Source organism: Spermophilus citellus, assembly GCF_964194105.1.
Source record: "Spermophilus citellus genome assembly, chromosome: 3".
Classification (NCBI taxonomy): Eukaryota; Metazoa; Chordata; class Mammalia; order Rodentia; family Sciuridae; genus Spermophilus; species Spermophilus citellus.
In genome coordinates, this window is record NC_138184.1 from 119,217,452 (window position 1) to 119,242,912 (window position 25,461).

At 36.0% G+C, this 25,461-nt stretch overlaps 1 pseudogene across 1 annotated transcript; it reads left to right on the forward strand.

Annotated features, from left to right (window-relative positions):
- Positions 1 to 20,241: 20,241 nt before the first annotated feature.
- On the forward strand, positions 20,242 to 20,925 carry LOC308643420 (small ribosomal subunit protein uS2-like; annotated as a pseudogene). The gene has a single exon. The product of its transcript is annotated as a small ribosomal subunit protein uS2-like (transcript).
- Positions 20,926 to 25,461: the final 4,536 nt, after the last annotated feature.

A 25,461-nucleotide genomic window follows, 5' to 3' on the forward strand; every position in this document is an offset into this window, starting at 1 on the left:
TGTTTGTTTTTTATAACCTCTATCTCCCTGTATAGTTGATCTTTTGCTTCCTGGATTTGTTTATGTAATTCATTGTTGAAGAGATCTTTCATTGTCTGATTTTGCTGTCTAATATCTTCCTTGAGACTCCAGATCGTCTGAAGCATGTATCTCCTGAATTCTTTATCTGACATTCCATCTGCTGCAGATATTACCTCTTCTAACGTTGAGTTGACCTGCATTGCTTGTGGTCCTTTCTTTCCTTTTCTCTTCATACTGTTCGCGTTTCTTTCTGCTTACTGAGACTGTTGCGTTGTTGAATTTTCCCCCTATATATTTGTATTACTCTTGTATAGTTGCAAAGTCTCCCACGCAGGTGCGGGCAGGGGCTCTGCTCGTCCTCCAATTGGGGCACTGTGCCTACCACATCGGCAGGCCGCTGGGCCTGTTCTGCTGGTTGGTAGCAGGTGTGCCTACCTTGCAGGCGTGTGGGGCGACTCTGCCACTCCCAGGTTGCTGGGCCTGACCTGCTGGTGGGTTGCAGGTCTGGCTACCTTGCAGGCGCGGGGGGAGGGCGCACACCTATTTGTATTTAGACAGTTACGCGAAATGGAGGACGTAATGCTTGGGATGAAAGTTGGGGGGAAGGGGAAGGTAGGTGCTCTTGAAAAGAAAGAAGGAGAGGGATATAGATAGCATAGAGGAGAATGGAAAGAGCAGTAAAACTTGGAAGGGGAGAGAGAGAGGGAAAAGGGAGAGAAAAAATTAAAATCAAATACGAAATAAAATTAGGTCTTAGTGATCCATTTTCTTCTCTTCCCGTAGGCAAAGCTGAGTTTTGCCCTCAATGTGTCAACAGCAATCCCTGTAAGGCAGTTCCTGGGAGTCTCTCAGTCCTGTTGGTCCAGAGTCGTTTCACTTCTACGGCCCCTCCTCCCTTTTCTCCTGCCAGCCAGCCAGGTCCTGCTCACCGGAGGCAGTTCCCCAAGGATTTGGTTACACTTTCAGCCCCACCGAGTGCTCTATTTCCCTAACTACTGAGCACTCTCGCTGTCATTCATCTAAGCCCCAGTGCTGTGGAGCTGTGGTCTGGGAGTCAATTGTTTAATTTTTCCGGACCCCTTTGGTGGGCACACCTTCGGAATCTGGCAGCTAAGACCATTGGTGTCGCTGCTGGTGGTAATAGGAGTTGGGGGTCGAGGATCCCCTCTACTTCCCTCCGCCCCTACAGTCACAACCACACTGCTGGTGGTCGGAGGAGTTGGGGGTCTGGAGTGTCCTCTGTTTCCCTCCGCCCCTACCGTCACACCCTCTCAGTTGGCGGTTGGGGGATTTGGGGATGGGGAGTCTTCTCTGCTTCCCTCTGCCCCTACAGTCACGCCCATGTCACTGGCAGTAGGGGGAGTTGGGCGTCAAGAGTCCTTTGGCCCTTATGGTAACGCCCATGGAGAGATTTTGAAGTTTCCCGGTTGTTTGTATCTGGTGTGGGTGGGAGTCACACACCTGCTAAAGTAGATTCCGCTGGGAAGGAATCTCTTTGGACGAACTTTGGTGACTTCCCCTCTCTGCTATGGCGGGCCCCTGGCTCCTTGCCGGAGTGTCCGAAGGGAGGGGTGGAACTGGCTTGTCTCTGGTCTGACACAATCTCTGGTTTTAGTTCCCAGTTCACTATTTCCTAAAGGGTTGGTTAGATTCCCTTCACGCTGTCTCAGGGGGGGGAGCCGTTAACCGGGTGGGCGGGGCTGTTAGTAGAGCCAAGAGGGCACGGGCTGTCTGCTGGGCCAGGCGGGGACACTTCTCGCTGCGCCGGGCCGCCGGGGGCTGCCTGTAGAGCCGGGCAGCTGCGGACGCGTGGCTAAGATCTGGGCGGGCGGGGTTGCCTTTCGCTGAGCGAGAGCGGGGCCTCCTGGGACAGCGAGATGGCGGGTGCCGTCTGCGGGTTCGGGCGGGCCGCGCCGCTCGGGGCCGCCGGCCGCTTTCTGAAGCGGCTGGTGGCCGCGGGATTGTACCTCTGCACCCGCCGGGGGGCCGCCTATAGAGCCGGGCAGCTGTGGCCGAGTAGCTACGAGCCTGGAGGGCGTGGTGGCCGTTCGCAGAGCAAGAGCAGGGCCTCCCCGGGATGGCGGGATCGTGGGTTCCGTCTGCGGGTTCGGGTGGGCCGCGCCGCTCTGGGCCGCTGGCTGCTTGCAGAAGCAGCTGGTGGCTGCGGGACTGGACCTCCGCTCCCGTGTGGCCGGCCAAGATCCACTTGTCTGGGACAAACTGACACTTCTAGTAAACCTACCAATTCCCGGAAGGTCCCCTCTTAACGGAATTTTGCTAGAAGTTCCTCAGTAGGTAGACTGCCGCTGTTCCAATGGCTCTTTCTGATCCCGTTTATGTGGAGACATTGGAATCACTGCTTCCTCGCCGGCGGCCATGTTGGATCCCTCAGTATGCCTACTATTTCTTTCTTTGAGTTACAACTATGTTATTATAATTTCAAAAATATTTACTAAAATCTCAAGGTATTTTTAAATATTTTCAGTGCAACTTTATCTAAGTTGTGGAGTAAAGTTTGAATTGACAGCATATTTTTGGAATAAGATTATCTTATTAAATGAGATAAACACATATAGTTTACAAAAAACACTTGTTGGGATATTCTTTTCAGAATAGAAAAAAAAACCTCTTAGTTAACACATTTGAAGAATTTACAGAAACACTGAGAAAACAGAAAAGCAAAAAGATCACAGAGGAAGAGAAGCTGTGAATTACTGAAGAATGATCAATACTCCCAAGAGAGCAGAGGCTGAGATTCCTGTGGAGCCTGCTGGACCTTGATCCTCCCTCCTAAGGCCAGATAACTCCCACCTGCAGGAAGCTCCTGGAGACAAGACCAACATTATGCATTTTGTTTTCATTTTGTTCTCATTAATGTGTTTCCTTTTAGAAATTCTGTAACAATACCTGCTTTCTTCAGAAATTCACCATCTTAAATTTTAATCCATTGTGGACATTGGTTTTGTTTTCTTGAGACTGTGTCCTCATTTTGGCTTTGTTGCCACACTACACACCCTATACCCTGTTGCTGTTGACAGGAGATTATTTCCACCTTCCTGTCTGGGGCTTAAAGACTCATGGACAGATCAATGTTTATTCTTAGTAACCACTGCCTGTCTTGAGTTAGATTTTTTAGTGCTACTTGTGCTTGGGCCCAGATCCACCCATATTGAAATGCCATTTTGCCTCTGTGTTGAGACTCTGAGAACAATTACATGCCCATCTTTTCTGTACCTCTCCAGATACTGTTTGATGCCTTCCACTTCCTCCATCTTTAGCAAGGCCTATGACCACAGCCTTTTCCTATTACTGAGCCACTTTAAAATGCCTCCCCTTCCTACCTGTTCTGGAATTCACCTTCCCCAGATTACCATTAGCTCTCTCCCATTTCATGGTACTTAAGTGGCAAATCTTAGAGAAGGGCAAAAAAGAAAATCTAGCTTTTGTTTTATTTGGCTAAGGCACTGCTTATTTAGTGGTGCCTGAGATAATCAAGTAGCAAGGAAAGATAATACAAAGAAATCATTGAGATTAAGAAGGAATAACAAGTTTTAAAATACTAAAGGCACTAAATAGAAGTAAATTTTTTATTACATTAGTACTAAATAGAAGTAAATGTTTTGCCTTCTATACCTGCTGAATTATTTTCTGTTTTTTTTTTCCTTCACCAGCTAAGATCTAGCAATGTATCCTGAATTTTTAGCCCCAACATCCATAATGTGACATAATTAAATTATACTTTAAAATTATCAACCTGATTTATTGTGAATGCTTTATAAGCTATATAAATTTTAAAATTGAACCAATTTAATAATTTAAAATACTACTGTGCTAAACAACAACAAAAAATAGATCTATATAAAACTATAGAAAAGGTGAGAGAAAAGATTGGACCTGAGATACTATCAAGGTTCATAAATTTCTATAATATTGCATAGTGAAAAACAGTGATATTCCTCTATGAGTCTATGTGGCAACAATAACTGAAAATAAGTAAGTAATCAAACTCTAATGTTGAAAAGAAAGAGATTTAGCTATGCAGATCATACATCATTGGATGATGTTTCTTTGGTTTGCAAACTGACATTAAAATAGATTTTAAAAATATGATGTCAATTGATATCTTCTGAAAATACTTTTAAAGGCACATAAATTCTGAAATTTTATGTGGCAAATATAAAACATTGCTGTTTTATCATTACATATTAAATGCATTATATATTTCAAAATTACTAAAAGAATAGTTTTTTAATGTTCTCACTCAAAAAAAAAATGGTAAGGTAACAGATATACTAATTAACTTTACTGAATCTTCCTACAATGTATACACAATGGAAACATCATATTATCTGTCAATTAAAAGTAAAGAAAAAAATGAAACAAAGTTGGATATGAGTTATTTTCTGATTCCAAATTATATTACAAAGTGGCAGTAATCAAGATTATGGTACTGGCATAAGCAGAAACACATAGCCCAGTGAAACAGAACAGAGACCGGAAACTCTCCTTTCTTGGTACAATATTACCAAGAAAAAAAATGATTCAAAATCTCTTCAGTAAATACTGTTGGGCAAACTAATGTGAACATACAAAAGAATTAAATCCAACACATCTTACATCATATGCAAAAGTCAGCTGAAATGAATTAAAGATCTAAATATAAGACCTAAAACTTTAAAATTCCTTGAAGAAAACAGGAGAGTTTTTTTGAAAGATTTCTATGTTTCACACCCAAATCTCAGGTAATAGGAGTAAAAATAAAGTATAAATGGCATGTAAAATAATCTAAACATCAAATTAAAAAGATTCCATACTGCTAAGGAAACTATAAATAAAAGAACTACTCAGCATATTAAAAGAGAGAAAACACATGCAAACTTTATTGCTGAAAAGGCATTAATAACTAAAATTTATATGAAATTTGTACACTCTAATAACCAAAAAAATGTTAAAGAATTAAAAATGATCAAAGCTCTCAATCATTATTTTCAAAGAAGACATAAAAATGTCCAATAGTGATATTAAAAGGTGCTAAACAAAACTATTCATCAGGAAAATGGCAATCAAAGCCACAGTGAAATATCACCTCATACTTGTTAGGATGACTACTATAAGAGCAAAGAACTCAAAACACTTAACACCAAAAATAAATAAATACATAACCCAATAAAAAATGGGCAAAGGGACTAACCAGACACTTCTCAAAAGGAGAAATATGATTGGTCAATAAATATATGAAAAAATCTTCAATATTTATAGCAATTATAGAAATGCAAATTGAAATTACAATGAGATTACATCTCACTCCTGTCACAGTGGCAAATATCGAGAAAACAAGTAACAATAAATTTTGGTGAGGATGTGGGGAAAAGGTACAGTCATACATTGCTGATAGGACTGCAAGTTGATGCAATCACTCTGGAAAGCAGTATGGACACTCCTCAAAAATTGGAATGGAACCACCATTTGACCCAATATATCTCACTCCTTGGTATATATACAAAGGACTTAAAATCAGAATACTACAGTGACACAGTCACATCAATTTATAGTATCTCAACTCACAATAGCTAAGCTATGGAACCAACATAAGTGCCCTTCAACAGATGAATGGATAAAGAAAATGTGGTATATATACACAATGTAGTATTACTCAGCCATAAAGAAGAATGACTTCATGACATTCACCAGCAAAAAAGCACACAAAGTTTATGTTAGGAGGAATAAAGTTTGGTTCCCATGGTATATATATGCAGTAAGGTTATCATAGTTAATAATAATGTATTACATATTTCACAATCATTTAAAGGCACAAATAAATAAGTTTGTGAGGTTATAGATGCAATAATTAGACTTATTTGCACATTTCAAATGCCTACATGATTTAAAATATCACTTGCACCTTATAAATATGACAATTGTTATTTGTCATTTAAAACAAAAATTAAATTAAAATAAGAATAAAAAAGAATAAGATATTGTTCTAGCCATGGAGTAAAAAACTTAAACCTAACAATAACCTGATGATATAGGTTTTATTTCTCTAATTTTCTGGAGGTTAAGTAGTTAGTAGTTAGGTAAGTTGAATAAGGTTGAACTGCTTTATGGCAGATGCAATCTAATTTCAGTAATGAAGGATATTTGGCAGCTACTCTCTGGAGCTGAATAAGTGTGCAGTTTCATAAGGTCAAAGGAGAGAGAGAGAGAGAGAGAGAGAGAGAGAGAAACAAAGGAGATATGAAGTTGTCCTGTAGTCAATATGCAGACAAAGGAAGGTAGAGAATTTTCTGATCCCAGGAAAAGAGGCTTCCAGGCAGCAGTGGAATAATGGGTAAGAGCCAGAGTGTAGAAGAGCTGATTCAGATCCCACAAACAGAACTCTGTGAGGATTTGGAAAGGAGAGCTTTGTTCAGGGTGAAGAGCAGTCTGGTGAAAGCACTAAGGGTGAAGAATGAAGCCCAGACTGGATATCAGCCACATCCTCTTCTTCCTTCCCCACAGCTGAGTACCTTCATGCAGCAAAGCACCTTCAGAACTTTTGCTGTAGTCTGGCTTGGGTGCTAGTTCAGAGTCAGAATTTGAGCAGAGTCCCTAGAATCAAAGAGAAGTCAGTGAAATATCAGACTGATGATCCCTATTGTAGGTAGGCGATGCTACTCTGTGTGGGCTGGTGCTTAACACAGCTTTCCTCAGCTTCAGAGCAGCCAGTTATTTCCAACATCCAGTGTAATTGGGCTGTGATGTCATCCTCTAGTGTGAGAAGGGGGAGAGGGAGAGGGGTAGGGTTAGGCTGGGAAAAGAGGAGAGCATTGTGATAAGAGGGTGTGTTCTCAACTGGGGCTTACTGCTTTTCCACATTTCTATCTCCTCTTTTACCTAAATGTCAATCTCCTCATTCACAATTTGTGTGTCTAGATATTGCTAATGTCCCTTCACTTCTTTTCAACTACCTCATAAAAGCTATCTAAGATAATTTATCCTTATGTCTTTTGACATTCCAATTTAGAAGAGTGACTGTCCTTCAAGTTTGTAGATTAAAACATACCTTTGCCATTATTGAAACTAGAAATCTGATTTTCAATGACTTTAGATGACTTGTTAGAAGATTCTGATTTCCTCTGATGCAAAAATTAGCCTGACACTAATCAAAAACCCGTGTTTGTTGTCTCTTAATGAAGCTAGCACTTTATTTCTAATGACAATATTATTCTAAGAACAATGCAATTACAAAACTTTTACAGATCTCTCTGAAATATATTATACATAAAAACCTAATAAATAAATGCAACACATTCCATTATCAAGCTAAACCCAATATTTCAAAATTATTTCATGATTAGCTTTCTGAAACAAACTAATTGGGGGCATGTTTGTTTTGAGGTAGGGAGACCCATAACAGAACAAGCTCTGACTTACTGCTGGAACAAATCCAATTCAATATATTGTTGATTTCAAAGAATAATTGTATACTCTAATTAAATTCATGATTTTAAACTAAAAGTTGGTACAAACAACACCAAGGAGGTTAATAATGCAAAAGAGAGAAAGGAAATTCTAAAAATTGGGGAAATTAAGAATCTTACTGAAGAAAAGAGAATCACTTTAGTATTTATTGTTGCAAATGTTAATTTACTGAAAGGAAGAAAAATATTAATGAATTAAATATACAGACACATTCTAATCATGTGAAGAAAGTGAAGAATTATCTTAAACATCCTTCAACAAATTATAAATGTACATAAGAATTATTTAAATAGTTATCCTTTAAAAATGAGAATTCACTTTTGTAATAAAGCACACATTATTTTTGCCTTCATTGAGAATTTTGTTTGATTCTAGATTTGAAAGTTCACTGCCAATTCTATTTTTTATTTGTTCTAATTAGTTATACATGACAGTAGAATGCATTTTGACACATCATACATAAATGGAGCATAACTTCTCAATCTCCTGGTTGTACATAATGTCAAGTTACACCGTTTGTGTAATCATATATGCACAGAAGGTAATGATGTAAGATTCAATCTATTATCCTCCCTTCCCCCATACCTCCACCTCTCCCTTTATTCACCTCTTTCTAATTCAATAGAACACTTATTTAAAGATAACTAAAACCTTGAAAAACAATGTATTTACCTGTTCTGAAAAGAAATATCAGTGTAAGTTAAAACTTGCCCAAAACAAATAAAATAATTGTAAAGTTTTCTTTTGATTAACAAAATGCTAAGATTTAGATCATAGTTCTCCAATCTTCAGAATTACTTAAGCTATTTAGAAAATTCTTAAAGAGAGAATTTTGGGAGTCTCCATTAAGTAGCCACACAGGATAGCACTGAGTCTGACCAAGGCAACCAAAATAACTGTTTTTGCTATAGACTAAAAATTTATGTCCCTCCTTTATTGCTATGTTGATACTTGATCCCCAATGTGATGGTATTTGGAAGTAGGGCCTTTGGGATGTAATTGGGTCATGATGGTCTAGCCCTGATGAATAGGAGTAGACCACTATAAAAGAGTTCAGAGAGCAGCCTTGCCTTCTGATCAAGTGAGGACACAGCGAAAAGGCTAAATCAAAAAGCTATGAAGAGACCCCTCACAAGACACTGAATCTGCTTTTGATGTATCTTGGACATCTAACCTTCAGATCAACAGAAAAATAAATAAATTTCTGTTGTTTCTGGATCACTCAATCCATGTAATTTTGTTACAACAATGTGAATTGGCTACAATATCTCTTAGGCACTATTTGAGCAGAAGGGAATTGGGCTTGGTTTGGTGATTTTTCTCTATGAAATTCTCAAGGAGTGAGGGTCCCATATTTCTTTGTGACTCCATGTTCACTTATCAATGTAGGCCACATTTTACCAGTTCTTTGTGGAGCTTAAGCCTTCTTATCCACATTCTAAACAACTTTAATACCACTCCCTGGAAGCTGGCCACACAACTTCTCCTTCCAGGTAACACAAAACCGTAAGAAAGCTGAGAAAATGCAAATTTTGCAAGGGCACAAAGGATGTAGGGGCAAGAGCCACCTCAACTTATGATTTGATAAGCAAAGAGGAATACCTAGTGAATTAAGAAGTCAGTAAATATTCAAATATTTTACCTGATCTTCCTTTTCTTTAATGCATATAAAAAACATTCAACTCACAGGGTGAACATTCAGTTTAGAAAGTCAGAAAAGAAAGATATCACTAAAATCTTCACTTACCTGCTATTTCTACTGTAGAGAATTCACAAATATAAAATGACATTTTTTTTTATCTCATGGTTCAATCTAGAACTATTTCTTTTATCATAGGGATGACTTTTTGAGTAAATATAATTTAGTTATAATACTGCTTTTAAAATTTAATCATGACCTCAGATTTAAAGTAATACTGTTAGGATTTAATTAATCGAATTTGGTGAGATTATGCCGATGTGACAATTATGTGTAATGATTTGATAATTGAAAGTTTATCCTTAAGAAAGTGAAAAGCAAGCTGGAATTACTTTTCCTAGAAGGCTCTTTCTGGCTTGGTTGCACTTAGATAGAGGCCCTCATTGACAGAGATGGAAGGGGTGAAGTCTCATTTTACCATTCGCTTTTCCATTCTTCCCTTCCAACTCTTTCTTATTTTGACCCTGATTCTAACAAGAAGGAGAAGCCATAATAGCCCCTGGGACATGCCACTAGAGCAAGGGTGGTGAGTTTCAACTAGCTCTTCTTCATCAAGGATGGTGCCTGTCTTATCTCTGATCCTTTGTAGATCTTTATTTCATCCTTCACAACTATGTCAGGTTTAGTTTCCTTATAAATTTTTACCACATAATATTTTCAACTTTCAGCTTCTACCAATTTTCACTATATTTAATAGAAAAGTTTATGTGTCACATAGGTAATAATAATTTTTAAATTAAATAATTTTTAAATTTTTTTTGCATATTAAGTGAATTCAGCAGACTTATCTATTCCTAATAATAGGCAACAAAACATAATCTTACAGAAGAACATTACTTCGACATGTTGTAAATTAGCAAATACTTGTTATCTGATCTTAATATTTCCCTTATTTTTCAAACTAGACAAAATATTCAGCTGCCTTACTTGATCAGAGTAATGCATCTTATAGCTAGTATTGGAGTGTGTGCATGTGTATGTGTATGTGTGTGTGTGTGTGTGTGTGTGTACTTGTTTGTGTGTAAAAGATCTCCTTCACAGTTTTTGTTCAATTGAAGCAAGCCACCTTCTTAATAAAAGATTCTTCTTTCCAGCAGATTGTAATGATCAAGATTGTCTTTGTTAAAATGAGATATTAAGCAACTAACTAAAAAATGTAGTTAACTTCTTTTAACAGAACATTGTTTCTTACTCATACTACCTATATATAACAGATTGGACACAACACTGTTCTAAAGCGTTTAGACACCAGCCTGGGCTAGAAAGACACCTTTTTTTACTATAGAGGAAAAAGAAAACTATTGTAAATTTTATTCCAGAAAGAAAACATGTTATTTCCATTTCTTTTCACTGAGCAGAGCAAGGCAAAAGCCTCAGCCTGATGCATTGAGATAGGAAAAATATATTTCTTTCCCACTGAAGGATAAGGAATAATTTTGGTGTAATACTACATTGAAGTCTGTCTTTATGGACATTCAGATTATTTCTGAAAACTCACCGAGCCAATATGGTGAGAATCTCCTATCCCTAGGATAGGAAAGCTTTTACACTCTAATTGTATACCCTGGAAATAGACATGATGCTTCCAGTATGTATTTCCCATCAGGACCCTTGACCCCACTTTTTGAGGATGATCTTACTTTCTCATCATCTTACCTTGTTAAACTTGAGAACAATATGGAGAAAATGCTCTTCCTGGGGACTAGTCATTCTTCTCAATCTGTTCCTCTTATTCTCAAAAGTTTGTCAAACAAATGACCATTTAAATTCTGAATAGTCAATCTCTTGACTGAAACTGAGGACAATTGGAAATACAACTCTAACAAAAACTTCATTATTTCCTCAATCTTTCCTAGAAAAAGAGTCAAATTATTTAAGATACTAATAATATTGTGTACCTTGGAGAGGTATTTGCAAATATGAGTTTACCAACATGCTTTCAAAGGTATTTGAGGAAACTTGGCATAATTTGGAAGTTCTGAAAGTTTATTGAAGTTTGACAAATAATCATTACACTTTGAAAAGTTAGACAAAGATTCTGTTTACTGCTGATGTGTAGTAAAATAGAGCCTTGTTTTCAAAAAGGGTTACATAGAACCCTTTATGCACTCAGCTAATAGCTGTTCTATCTGTCTTTTATATTTCATTTTTATATGTGAGGTGGCTTTGCATCTAGAAATAACATGAAAAGCCCTCAGAAATTCAATCTTGTATCTGATGTTCTCTGTAGATACCATTTCTGACCTGAATGGACATTTGGCATATGTTTGAACATAACCATGCATGCTGCTATAGCCTCCTGAATCTGCTAACTCACTTCAATACTCATCGACGCTGAAATATATATCTGCCTTCCAGTAGTTTCCACAGACTGTTCTTCCTCTACCTATCCATCAGCACACAATAAATATAAACCATAACCAATCAGTCCACATACTTCCTTACTGTAAGCCAATTATACTACTTGGGAAAAAATGCAGTTATTATCTGTATTTTCACACATTCCCACTTGGCTTTTCTTTCAATGTGTTGTAATTTGACATTTTCTTTCAAAGTGTGAATCGTTAACTAAATGCAGATTTCTAAGTATCCTTGGTCACTATAAGATTCTCAGTATTCTTCTCATTTTAAATAACTGTTCTTCCATTTTTTGTTGATTATGCATTCTCTTCTGTTTTGCTGTTATCCTTGTTTTGTTTCATTTGCCAGCTGTGTTCTTGAGCTGATTTTTAAAAGGCGCTATCTAAATACCCTATTGTTTAATTGGCCATTTAACATAATTGCTATACATGATAGCTACTAGTCGTGGACAGATAAGAAGTACTGCCTTTTGTATTTTTATTCTAAAAGACTGATAAAATTTTGAAAAGGACACAACCAAGAATAAAGCCAGTGGCCCCCTACTAGACACCACCTTTGCACATTGACATCTATTCATTAATCACCTCTTTGGGTTGAGTTTTTCAATCAGCTACTAATCCATCATTTTGATCATGCACTTTTCTAAATCTCATCCACAAATGCCTAGTCTGACATGATTTGTTCTTTGCAGGTCTATATTCACCTCCTCCTCTAAGGAACCATCTTTCAACTTTAATGATGTTCCTTTGAAAACAAGGCTCTATTTTGCTACACATCAGCAGTAAACAGTATCTTTGTCTAACTTTTCAAAGTGTAATGATTATTTGTCAAACTTCAATAAACTTTCAGAACTTCCAAATTATGCCAAGTTTCCTCAAATACCTTTGAAAGCATGTTGGTAAACTCATTTGCAAATTACTGAGTAATATGGACTGTAATCATTTTGCTGTATTCAGAATAGCTATTGTGCTGTTAGAATTTCCTTCAGCTCTCCTGGGTTTCAAGCTCTTTCATACTGGTGTCCATTCTATTTACCTCCATCTGAGAATAATTCCAGAAACTGCATTCTCATTTTCTCATTGTCAGTCATCAACATAAGAAAGTCCAAGCTGTGTTTTTCCAATCAGTGCTGAGAATATCTGGAAAATAGCCATTATTTCACATTGTCATTCTTGTGGTCAGTTTATTTGGTATATACAGGTTAGACTAGAAAAACAGTGTTGAAGTAAACATATTACAAGGCTTTCATTAAAGTTTTAAGAGAAGACACAGGTCCTGTCATGGAAAGAACACCCAGTATGGGTCCAGACACTCAGAGCCCAAAGATGGCTCTAGATTTTTCTAGTTCTATGTTTGTAGATCAGAAGAGATTCATTGACCTACAACTTGTTTCCTAAAATTATGAAATAAATATGTGGAATATTTGATAAATGAGAAAAGCATATAAACTTATATCATAAAAGAAATACCATGTCAAGGGGCCGGGTGTGTTGACAGCCACCTATGATCCCAAGTAACTCATGGGGTTAGGCAAGAGGAGGAAAGATCAAGGCCAACCCAGGAAACTAGCAAGAATTTGTCTCAAAATAAAATAAAGGACTGGAGATGATAGCTCAGTGGTACAGCTCTCTGAATTCAATGCCCATTACCCTTCACATACATGTAAATGAGGAATATAAGACATGTTGCTATGTCATTATTTGGTATTATCAAGTAGATATAAAATGTAAGGACAGGGCAGAGGAAATAAAATCAGCATATCAAGAACTGAAGAGATAAAATAGATCATATATGCCCTGAGGCCTGAGGTTGTATGTCACTGATTGATTGAGTATATATATATATATATATATATATATATATATATATATATATATAGTATCTGGGAAGTGGACTATCAATACTCAGTAATGAAGATATGTTTATAATTAACAGTGATGTCACAGATTAAGTTAAAAATTATTATTATTTTTTTTTAGCATCAGAATGTCACTCATTGATGCTTTGAGAAAAATTCAGTAGGGTTGTTTTAGCTTTATAGGTCACATTTTAAATGTTTGATAGTTTTTCAAATTCAAAAAATTAATTTTGTTCAATGTTAAAATATATTATGATGTGAAACTGGGAATATATTTTGTTCAATCACTAGTTTTTGTACAATTGACATTGAATTACTTCATGATCAAAATTGTGGACCATTGAACTGGCTTGGGAACATATTTTATTAATGTCCTTTAAGTTGATTTTTAAATACTTAGAGCTATAGTTATAGATTATTTAAAATGTTTTCAATGTAAAGTCATTGAAAATAAATCAAGAAGTTTTTAATACATTAATTTGCAGCACAAGATGTATAAACCTTATTTTTTTCTTTTGTGGTACTGAGTGGTTGTTGGACTTAGGGCTTTGCACATGCTGGGCAAGTGCTCTATCACTGAGATTCATCCTCAGTCTTATGAACTGATTCTTTAGAAAGAGTTTTTTAGAAAGATTTTTACCTACAGAAATATTTCTTCTATTTGGTTGTGTGTGTGTGTGTGTGTGTATGCATATGCATGTACACATTATAATTTATATATATATATATATATATGAATATATATAATATATAAATTAATACACATATAATTATATATGTAATTGTTTTTTAACTGAACTCAGGAGTGCTTAACCACTGAGGCACAACTCCAGCTCTTTTTACTTTTTATTTTGAGACAGGATCTTTTTAAGTTGCTGATGCTGGCTATGAACTTTCGATCCTCCTGTCTCAGAGTCCCAGTATTTTTGATAATCCATTTGCAGTTCATGTCTTTCAAAAATGAGAAAAAATCACTGTTAACGATATTTCAACACATACTTAAACATCTAAAGATAAACAATAATAAAGATAATGACAGTATCTTTTATTGTTCATTTTTAAATTAATGGCTAGTTCATAATTACTAATATTTAAAGAACTAGTTACTTCATAAATAGAAAATGTCTTTTAATTTCAAAGACATTTAAACTATTTAACGAGAAGAGCTTTTTAATTGTATATTCATTACAAGCTAATCACTTTCCTGAAATATTGCAGCATAGTTGATTTTTAATTCTGAGATGTCTATAAATTTATTTAAATCAGCATCATGGCACTGTGCTACAATGATACTTAAGTCACTTCATCATGATTATTTGATTTAGCCAAATTAAAGTCTGTGTCATAAGTTTAAGTAACAGAGTTATATCTCAAGGAATGATCAGTGCACTTAATAAAACTCTACTCAGCATTAACTATTTGTTTCAGTTTTAAACATTTCCTCCAGAACAACCATTGAATTTCATAAGCAAGAGTGAGTGTACACTGTTTTGGGGTAAGATTATAGAAAGAATGAGATAAATGCTGAGAGTAATATGCATGTGTTAATCTAAGTACATGCAAATTTGTGTGTCCTTTAGCTGAGTTCAGATTTTGTATAGGTGCACTCATTTCTTTCTGTTTTTGATACTATTTTGGCAAACTACCAAAACTTAGAAAATAAAGGTCCAGTTGGTCCCCAACATATGATGGTGCAAATGGTCCCCAATATATGATGGTACAAAATGGCTACCCTTAAAATATAAATCAAATGATGCTTTGAGTTCTGAATTTTTACTCTCTCCTAAGATATTACTATGCTCTACCCATCTTAAATTGGGATGCTGGGTTATAGCATCTTCATAGAACTCCTACTCAGTAACAAGATCAGAAGGGTAGATAATAGATATTCTATGATATACTTTGCTGCTAAGCTATGAGTTTAAAGGTATTTTCTACTTACACACACTATTTTCAATTTATGATGAGTTTATCAGGATGTAATTCCAAAGTAGGTCAAGGAATATCTGTATAATTTGGTTATTTTGATTTTTTTCTTTTTCTATTTCTAAATTTTCCTCAAAAAAATGACCAGACTTATTGAAGGGGGAGCAGACACTCCAACATCTCCTTCTCAGCACAGTATGACTTCCTTTATCAAGTGGCAGAGGCTTCATATTCAATTATCATTCATCTGAGACAGAAATATGAAAGCATTTGACCATAGGTCCAAGTGCCCTTCTCCAATTAGCATTAATTTTAATTAAATCTACTTTTTTCTACTTTATGGTTTTTATAATTTGTTTATTAGTTTTCTGGGTGCTAATGATTAAACCCAGGACCTTATGCATGCTAAATACACAGTCTATCACTGAGCTATACCCCAGCTCTATTTTTATGATTTTTATGTCTTCTTAATTAATTTTAGCTACCCCTAGAGAAAAGTATTTCTCTCCTTTTAGTGATCTTCCTTTTTGCAACATGTTTAACATGAAGTTTACCATAAACAAGATAATTCTAGGCCATTTCATTGTCTCTCATTAGAAAACATGCTTATTCAAATCCTTTTTCTAATACTATTGATTATGTCTGGGGTGAGGGTACTAGGGATTGAACTCAGGGGCACTCAACCCCTGAGCCACATCCCCAGCCCTATTTTGTATTTTATTTAGAGACAGGGTCTCTCTGGGTTGCTTAGGACCTTGCTAAATTGCTGAGCTTGACTTCAAACTCATGGTCCTCATGTCTTAGCCTCTGGAGCTGCTGGGATTATACATGTGGACCACCTCACCTGGCCCTTTTTAAGATTTTTGATTGAGAAAATCAAAAGTAAGCAATCATATAAAGTCTTTCCAGGAACTTATTTACCAGAGCATTTGAGTAGAAAATAGTCTTTCCACTGTTACTGCCATGCCAGAGGTTAGGAATTGTGGTCTTCCAGTGGAGCAGAGCCTGCCCCAGAAAAAGCAAATTGGACAGAAAACCTGAAGAACCCTGATGGCAAGCCACATATACCTTTGTCTGTCTGTTTGTTTCACTTATGTATGCAGATGAATTTCTATGTTTCTTTAGCTCAGCTTTGAGTGGATTGGCAAAATCTGCAGTACAGTCCTATCTAAATAGAGGTTAACTATGAGTAAGAAATGCAAATGACAGAACATGAAATTGGCTGTGTTGAAGGAAATCCCTGACAATGAGGATGTCTCTATTTCTAGCTGAGTAATTGCAAATGTCTGTTATGCAGTGGCAAAATATCTACATAAGTTGTTACCTACTTGTTCAGTACTATGAGCCTATTGAGAACTATGTGCCATTGTGAAATAGCTTCTTTAACAATTCTACTAAGGAATAATTCACATAATATACAATTCACCCATTTAAGTGTAAGATCCACGGTATAACAAGTATATTTCACATTTGCTCAACTATAACCATAGCGTACTTATCCTTCCAAAATCTTTCTGTGTATAATCAATCAAGCCATATCTCTCTAACATTCCACAGGCACAGACCTGGGCACTAACTTCCCATTTCCAAACTTGCTACTTTTGAAATTTCATATAAGAGGAAAATAGTGTATATTTGCACTTTATTTCTTTTAGGTACCTAATATTTTATTATGTGTATACTACATTCTGGTCATTTTCCTATCAACTGGTGGCCATTTAAGCCATTTCCCTATTTGGCTGTTACAAATAATACTGTTATGAACATTCAGTTACAAATCCTTGTGGAGATAAAGTGTTCCATTTCTCTTGAGTATATAATTTTTTTTTTTTTTTTTTACCTTTTGAAAAATCTGCCAAGCTGATTTTCAAAAAATGCTACAATATGTTACTTTTCCACCAGGAATATACAATGTTTTCAGTTTTTCCACATTCATTTCAACCTTAATTGGAGAAAAGAGGGGAAGAAAATTTTAAAAAGTGGAACTATTTTAGTATGTTGAATTTTAGCATCTCACTAATGAACATGTGGATAAGCAGTCACTGTTATCTCTATTTTGTGCATTTTTAATTGGGGGGGGGGTGTAATAAAATGCTTGCAATGCATAACTATCATTTACAATTTTTTTTGCAGTGTCACAAATTGTAAAATATTTCTCACAAACTAAGATAAATTCCAGTGAGTGCAAGAGGAGACCCTACAGCAAAGCTAGGATTCAAGTGGGATTTTGATGGAGGTAGAGAACTGAGGGATCCTACTATTCTAGGACTTTCCCTGATTATAAAGCTAATAATTATCCAGGCCTACAGCACACCATTGAGGAGTAGCCATGAGATTGGCTTCTTAAGCCAGAGTTCCAAAGGTCAAAACCAATATGGAGGTGCTGATAAGTAATATAGAGGGCCACACCCAAACACCAACATTATGGATGAGTAGGCACACCTGGATGTGTATTAAAGAACCATACCACTTAAATATGAAATACAAATTGACAACTCATAAAATTTAAATTTAAAGGAAGTTTCATTGCTAGAGATGATTGAAGCCTGGCATTTTCTAAATCAAACTTTGGGCCATCAGATTGAAGGGAGCCAAAGAATGGCATTTTCCCAGAAGTGGAGACCCCTCCACATTTATCAAATTCGAATGTGACCAAGTATGTCAATTTGAAAGTTCATTTTTTTTTTCTAGAATGTGGTTGCAAAGACTTCATCTGCCATGTATCTGTAACATGATGTGCAGACAAGATCCTTCTGCGTTACAGAAGCTGAATGTGTTTGGATCAGCATAATCCTATATTATTTGCTTCATGAATTGACTATGGACAGGGACAACCAAGTGTCTGCACACAGTATTTCCCAAATTGTTTGGGTTGGAAATAGCATGCAACTTGGGTTTAACAAGTCAGAAAGAATTTCAGAATTTTCTTATGATACTAGCAAACATCAGCCTTACTCTGTCTCAGAGAGGAAAGTTCTTCAAATTAGTTGTGGGGCAGCTTTAGAATAAGGCTGACCCTCCAAAAGGTAAAGTAGAGCCAATGATCAAATGGATTATTTATTAGCCTTATACATTTCAACTTTCCTAATAAGGTATCTAGAAAGATCATAAAAGCTGATTTTTCACTAAGTCTGAGCAGAATTTCTCATTGCTTGCAAAGAAAATCTCCTTAGTGCTCCATTTGCAGGGCACAGTTCTGGGGGAAGCCAGACTGACTGGTCAAGAGAGCTTTTACAATGTTTGCTCAGGAACTCATGGATTTATGTAGAAGGGCGAGTGCTGTGTCTTGATTTCTCTTTCTGCATTTTACAAGTGGCAATTTTTGTTCATTATTTTCTTTTAGTCTTAATTGCTGCTTCTCTGTTCTCTTTTTGTGCTTTGAGTAATAGTAAATTTATTGTTATCTCTAATTGGTGGACTGTGAGGCATGACATTTGAAACTAAGGAATACCTAAAACCCAAAAGGAATGCACCCACATACCACACATATCCACATACATATAAAGTTTCTTTCTCTGAGCAAGATATGTGGCTGTAATTTCAAATATGTAAAAGGGACATTCATAAGGACTTTATAGTGACTTTAATAGTGATGAGGATTAATACATGCCATGAAAAGTGGATGTTTAAAAATTATATGTAGGAGAGTCAAGAACTCTGGAGATGGGATCCTTTTCTTGTGAAAATTGGTAATCTGATAGAACACAGTTTTGACTCCTGGTACCATAATACCATGTCTGCTATAGAGAAACAACACATGTGAATGAGGCAGAGACTGGATTCTTAGGACAATATAGGAACTTCTGTGTCACCCATTTGTCACTTGGGAGTCTATTTGGATGTTTTGGTTCATTTTTTGGATTATTACCATTTAAACTGGAATTGCCACTTGCCACAAACTAATATTTAAATTACACAGGAATTTTCTGGAAAGATTTGAGGAAGAATCTCTGGAATGAGAAAGAGCTGAGTGTATTAGTGAGATGAAATGCTACAAAACTTGGAGGTTGAAAGAGATCTTCCTCACTCTGTTGTCTTCATTGTTACCAAAATGCTAGCAGTCAGTATTTTTATCCCAGGTTATTTTCTGAGGAAACTAACCAGGTCAAAATGAAGATCCACAAATACTCATTCTGTAGGTTTCCATAATGTCTGGCTCTATCCCAATATGCTTTATCAAATCAATGAAAGCACAAGCTCTAATAAGATTTAAAAGTTTATCACTTCTTAAATACTAATGGAAAAATAAATATTCATAACTATTTAAGAAATATGTTTTATGTAAGAAAAAAATGGTCCTCCAAGGGGAGAGAGAGAGAATCACTCATAAGAAATAAAAATAGAATATTCAAGGATAATTTAATTTGTTTCCTTTTTAACCCAAAATCATTAGTAGAATTTGGATGTCTATAAAAGTTGTTTGTTAGGAAAAAGGATTAAAAATGTGAAAGTTCATGAAAAAGATGATAGTGTAAGAGGATAAGAAATTTGGATGTTTATATATCTTACAAATAGAGATCATTCAAATTGAAAAAAAAATAAATAAAAAGAGGCAGGAATGAAAAAAAAATTCCAGAAGTGAAAAGAAATGAGTTATCAGATAGGAAGAGTGTCCAACTAATACAAAAAGATACATACATTAGGAATTTTCAGAGAAAATGTGTCAGAGAAAAATAGCACAGCCAGGATGAGGAAGGAAATGGAGCAACACCAGTAGTTCAGCAGCAGCATAGCACATTAGATGAAATTCATCAGTCTTTCAACAATTTAAAGAAAAGTATTTTCAAACTACCAATCAAGAGTGAGACTAGTCTTTTCATGCTACCCAGGGAGAAATCCATACGGCATTATTCATGATTCCCATTGTAACTTAAAAGGAAACTGTCACAATGCCCAGAGCCCTCGATGTCAAATGCAGGAAAAGAATGTCCTCAAATTCCTTGCAGCAGAAACCCACTTAGGTAACACCAATCTTGATTTCCAGATGAAACAATATATCTACAAAAGGAAAAGTGATGGCATCTACATCATAAATCTGAAGAGGATTTGTGAGGAGTTTCTGCTTCTGGAGGAAGCTCATGCCAGTGTTGCCATTGAAAATCCTGCTGATGTGGTCTTCAAGGAATAATGGCCAGGGAGTTGTGCTGAAGTTTGTTGCTGCCGCTGGGGCCACTCCTATTTCTGGCTGCTTCACTCCTGGGAACTGGACTAACCAGATCCAGGCAGCCTTCCAGGAGATACATCTTCTGATGGTTACTGATCTGAGGGCTGACCATCATCAGCTCACAGAAGCATCTTATGCCGACCTGCCCACCATTGCTCTGTGTATCACAGATTCTCCTCTGCACCATGAGGATTTTGCCATTCCATGCAACAAGGGAACTTACTCTGTAGGTCCGACGTGGTCAATGCTGGCTCAGAGAAGGTTTGTGCATATGTGATACTATTTTCTGTTAACATCCATGGGAGGTCATGCCTGATCTCTATTTCTAAAGAGATTGAAAAGAACGAGCAGGGTGCTGCTAAGAAAACTGTGACCAAGGAGGAATTTCAGGGCAAATATGTGAAATGGAACCAAAATTCCAATTCTCCATAGAACATTAATTTTAATATGTGCAACTTACCACTCTGATAATATTTTTATATGCATATTATTTAGGTAAAGTCACATTTAAAAAAAAAGTTGGAGGTGGCTGTGGAGAGTAGTCTTAGCTATGGTATGGAGTGAGGGTACAAAAAAAGTGACAGGTATGCAGGTAACTCTGTAGGACGAAAGGGGGTGTGAGTCACTGATACAGTGGGAACAAATAGGGAAAGTGTGGAACTGAATGACTAGGTCTGTAATTGGAGAAAGTGGATTTTGGCAACTTGATTAATAGAGACAGAAAAGGAGAAGAAATTAAGTAATTGATGTGGTAACAACTTAAAATACTTTTTAAAATATCATAGTACTTTGAAGTTAAGAATAAAGAGTTTGAAAATGTTTCAGTAGATCAGGAGAGCAGTTTGTTCTACTGTTATGAATGTGGAAGTCATGTGTGACCAGATTATAGTTAAAAACTGAGTTGATGGATATAATCTAATGAATGGGATCATGGGAGAGGATATATGGATTAAAGGGAAAGTTGAAGAAAGTGTCTAAAAATAATATCAACTTTTAATGGATAAGCCCAAGAACAGTAGCAATCCAGTTAAGGCATCTAGAATGGTCACAATGCAGAAAAATAAGATGTTGGTGTCACAAAGTTAAAAGCAATACAAATAACAATTTTGATTTCTTTTTGTTGTTGTTCCAAGAAGATATTAGGGACTTGTCAGGTGTCTAGTGAGTATTCTTATAAGGACTGAAGTAATGAGTCAATAAAATCAACAAACAACTGTAGATTGGCAAATGATGCAGACAAACCAAGGAGGAAAGCAATTGTGGAATCATCCGGGACCTCTATGCTTGTAATGCCAGTGGGGTGCTTTATTCACAAGGCAAACTGTAGATGAGACTGAAATATGAAAGTGAAAAGGAATGGCTTGTCATGCTCAGCAGGCCTCATAGTGTAAAACATCAAAACTGAAAAATGATCCATTGTGTACAGGAGGGAAGAATTTAATCCTCAATTTATTGAAAATGTCCTAAGGTCCTAAATGTCTTGTCACCTTGCAAGTTATGGGATGTTTATATACTAAAAGCATATTAAAAATCCATTACCAAAAGTCAATAAGTTTACATATTTCCTAATAAACAAGGAAAATATCACCCTGTATAGAGAGGCAAAATTTCCCCTATGACATTACTGGCATAGACAGATATCTAATCCCTTGGACTTTTCTTTCTGCAGAAAACAAAGCTTTGAGAGAAAAAATCACAACTAAGAATTACTTGGCAATATACTGTGAAAAAAAAGGAGTTATAATAAAGAAAATTGGCACATGGTCTCCACTGATATCAGAAAGCACAGTTTTAACACTTGTGGTACATGAAACTAAATTGCTTAAAAATTAATGGAACGTGATACCATGAATGAATCAAACTGAAATCTCGATCTCATTGTCATATTTTTGTGCTGGTTATATGCTTTAAAATGTGTTGGTAGACATTTAAAATAAAACTACATAGTTAAAAGTATACATTTCAAGATTGAAAATTTGTATACATGCTAACCCAAAGTACCACAGTTGACAACCTTTTAAAGTCCATATATTTAAACCAAAATAGACCATAGAAGAACAAAGTTTCTGGTTTATCTTCAGCACTCAGATTCAATTGTAAAACCCAAAGGAAAGATCAAATTCTCTTTATTATCTGACAATAGTAAGGGCTTTATTCTCCTCAGGGAAATCAGTCATTCAGAAGAAAGACCAGTATACTAATGTCAGCAAACTAACAGATCAACCACACTGCTTAAACAAGAAGCATGTTTTAAGTAAGATTTTAACTCTATTCTGCCAAGAGAGAGAGTTCACTGAACATAACCCCTGTACTTGTAGAGTTGGAATGGAATTGTTATGAACAATCATGACCATAGCAGCCATTTCTATGATATTTGTATTAATATTTAGGTAAGAACTGATTACTGGAAGATGAACCTATGAAGTTTCATTTTATATTTAGTTATCCAAGATAATTCCTTAGCTTACATCAGGCCTATCTCCTGACACTACCCTTTCAATCCCTTCACATCACTTATCACAAACTGGAATTGTATAGTTGGGGTATGAATTTAATAAATATCTAGCACTGAAAGTTAAATTTCATGAGTCTCTAGATTTCTATCCATCTTTTAAGCAGAGGTATTGGCTATCCTTACTCCAGATTATCTTTACAAGGACATTTGTAAAGGTTAGAGATAATACCTCCCATAGGAAAAGAAGTCAGGCAGGCCTAGAGTTACCAATTTAACCAAGCAAAAACAGGTATCCAGACAAGTTTGAATTTCAGGTGAATCATGTCTCATGCAATATTTACACTAAAAACTTACCCATTTTTATTGGAAATTCTCATTTAACTGAACATGCTGCATTTTTATCTGCAAGTCTACTTATTGCCCTTTATAAACAATTTGTTTTCCCTAAATTCAATTCCTCTCTTGTAACATAATCAATGGTGCATGCAAGCAGCACCTGGCCCTCTTACCTTGTCTTAGAAAACCAAGGAAGTGCTGATACTCCAGCTGTTGCTCTTTCTGTATGAATATCTTTCATTTGGATCCACAAGTCTCCAGTCTTCTTCCAGCATCCATAAATTGGTAAGCTCTGTTAGGTCACATATAGAGTAAAATCTGACACATGATGGCTCCTGATATCTAACTACCTCAGTAAAATAGAAACATCTTTGACAGCAGGGACCCTTTTTATTTTGTTTTGTTTTGTTTAACACTGTGTCTGGCATATTGCCCAGTACCTCTCACAGGATGAATAATTGTTATAAAGGTGAGTAGAAGAATAATTGAATGAGCTGTCAATTGACTTTCTGCTAAACTCTGGGAACCTTTGTTATGTAAATTAACTGTATCCTTTATGTTGAATTCCTTTGTGACCTTCTCTTTATCCCTATCTTCCCCCATCTTTCTCTCCATTGTTATTTGCACTTTATATTCATTCCCATCTCTTTCTGAAGTCTTTAGTGTTACCTCCAACCCAGTTCTTGAACTACCACTGAGACATTCTTGCATTAGAAACTTATCAGGGCTTCCATGGGCCCAAGGGAATTGCCAATTTGGTAGCAACTGGTGAGAAACCTTGGTGTCTGAACTCTGAAGTTACACTTCAGCATCTCCAACCCAACTCGAATGTCTGATGCTTCATTAGGGTATTTTAAGAACACCTGGAACTTAAAAGTGACTGGTTAATTTGAAAATGAATAACTGACTGTGCAATCACTCAGACCAGAAATGAGAGCTAAGTTTCCTTGAAGGTATCCTGATCTTGATTCCTCATTACACAAAGGAAGAAATGTGCCTGGGAATATAGGCTGTCCTCACATTTATTAACCTGAAGTTAATGCTGACTTAATTCTATAAGAGTTTTTAAAAAATATTTAAAATCATGGTATATAAATACATACATGCATTAAAGTATAAATATGGTCTATTTGTTCAACTCAAGATGTATCTACATTTATATTCTTATATATCTCTATGTGTTCAGCCTATCCATCCATCTATCTACTGTCAAAATAACTAAGATGTAAAATCTATACGATTATTCAAATAAGCATAAAATTCCAAAGAAATTATTTTACTTATTGTATTCGTCAACAAGCTAACCTCCTTGACTTCCCAGGGATGTCATCTTTCCTTTAAAGTTGAAGGTGATTATGCTACCCCAAAGTATGCCAAGTATACCACTTTGATACAGTGACTACATAGAACAAGAGGTGATTGAGAATCAGCAAGTGCAGAATAAAATCTTCCTGGAGCTTCCTGTGATATGATTAAAGCAAAAAACTTCTGAGAAATGAAGACTGCTGTACATTCCCACTTCCAAGGCACATTTTTTTTGGCCTTGAAGAAGAGAAATTTGGCACCAAGATGGACCTGCATAATCATCATTACTAAAATAATCCTTTTCTCCCATTATCTTCCCTATACACTTACCTCCCCACAGTTGGCTCAAAATTGAAGCCCAAACATAATTTTCAACTTTTGGAATAAAAAACATTTAATGTCTAATGTCTATTTACTTTTGGGGTCTTCATATCTTTTATATGAAAGTCTCTTTTTACAAATAAAAGTATTAACATCAAATAAAATTTGTATGTCCTTTCTCTGTCTAAACTGTCTTTTTCAGTCCAATTGGTCAGGCTGTACTCTCTGAAACTAGCAGAATCAAGGAAAAGTATTTCTCCTTCCCTATGAAGTCTACTCCAGGATAAAAAGAAAGCTTGATAAAGACCGATTTAATTCTTTATTTCTCATTCTTTGTAGAAGTTGTCCTCATTCCATTTATCTTCTGCCCCCTTACACCAAATCTGCTTCATTTCTAAGAATATGAATTCTGGGGTCAGAATGTTCAGTTCATTTTTGTAGCAAACCATGAACTTTAGAGTCAAACAGCCAAGGTTTGAATCTTTGTTATGCTACCCATGAGTTGTGATCTTAGACAGTCAAGTTACTTAGGCCTTCAAGTCTGAGTTTGC